Here is a 1,304-nt window from a genome sequence, read left to right on the forward strand (position 1 = left end):
TGTCACTCTCAAATAAAGAAAAATTAAAAAAATATATATATCTGCAGATATAAACAAGCCACAGCTTTGGCTACCCATTCATTCAGTTTTATAGTATCTTTTTGTTGCAAATCTGCCTACCAAATCTGGATTCTGACATCTGTTTTGAATTATGTTAAGATCAAGTTAAGCCAGGTGTTGGTGGTGCACTTTTAGTCCCAGCACTTGGGAGGCAGAGGTAGGAGGACCACTGTGAATTCTAGGCCAGTCTGAGACTACAGATTGAATTCCAAGTCAGCCTGGGCTTGAGTGAGACCTTATCTCCAAAACAAAAACAAAAACATTTAGTAATTACAGATAAAGAACTCTTCTTAAATAACACTGTTCACAAGCAAAGATTGGTAACATGAAACAATGTGCTATTAAACTCAAGGGAAATTTCATTAGATATGAACTTACACATGTACAAGCTTTCCACATTGCTTAATCAAGTGACTTACAGTACACACCTTCCTGGACACTTCTCACTGTGTTGCCACTTTTTTTTTTTTTTTTAATTTTCTGCATTTAGCTTAAAAGGTGTTTCTTCCCAAGAAACTGGACTTTTCTGTCAAATGCACTTGACCGAATGGGTGAATTGGGCTCATAAAATGGGTTCATTGCAAACTTGATATACAAATCATAAATGTCGGTACAGAAGTTCTTAATCCCGTCCTCTTGCCGCACATCATGCAGCATAATGAAACGCATCTGGCCCGTGGTGACAAACGCCGACACAAACCACTCGTTGAATTTGTCCACAGTTTTCAAGTACATGTTGTTGGACAGCCACATGTTTTCATCCATGAGGTCAAGGGCAGCATGAGCTATGAACTAGTTGAGGTGATGATGGTCATCTTTGGATTCTGCTTACCCTGCTGGCAAAAATTTCATCTCAAAAACCGGACTGTCATGGTGGCCAACAATTACAAAGTAGAAACTTCCAGACATTGTCTTCAGTCTTCAGTGTGTGGCTCCTGAGATAAGCCGCCTTCCTTGCAGTCGTGGTGGGGCACTGAGGCAGCTGGAGCAGGACGATACGTCAGCGGCCATGACCTGGGGTGTCCCTGGCGCCTCTTCTCCTTTTTATATACTCTGAATTATTATGTTTGATCTTTTCATAGTGTCCCAAATAGCTTGAAATTCCCATTCATATTTTCCTATTAGTTTGTCTTTTTTCTTTGTTGGACTGTATTAGAGCTGCAATCTGGTCTTCTATTTTAGGTATTCTGTCCTCTCCTTCATCCATTCTACTGGTGAGATTTTCTACAGAGTTTTGTATTTCA

General features: G+C 40.0%; 1 pseudogene; it reads right to left on the reverse strand.

Moving 5' to 3' along the window:
* Window positions 1-401: 401 nt before the first annotated feature.
* LOC101607068 lies at window positions 402-969 on the reverse strand (annotated as a pseudogene).
* Window positions 970-1,304: the final 335 nt, after the last annotated feature.

Source organism: Jaculus jaculus, chromosome 10 (assembly GCF_020740685.1).
Source record: "Jaculus jaculus isolate mJacJac1 chromosome 10, mJacJac1.mat.Y.cur, whole genome shotgun sequence".
NCBI lineage: Eukaryota > Metazoa > Chordata > Mammalia > Rodentia > Dipodidae > Jaculus > Jaculus jaculus.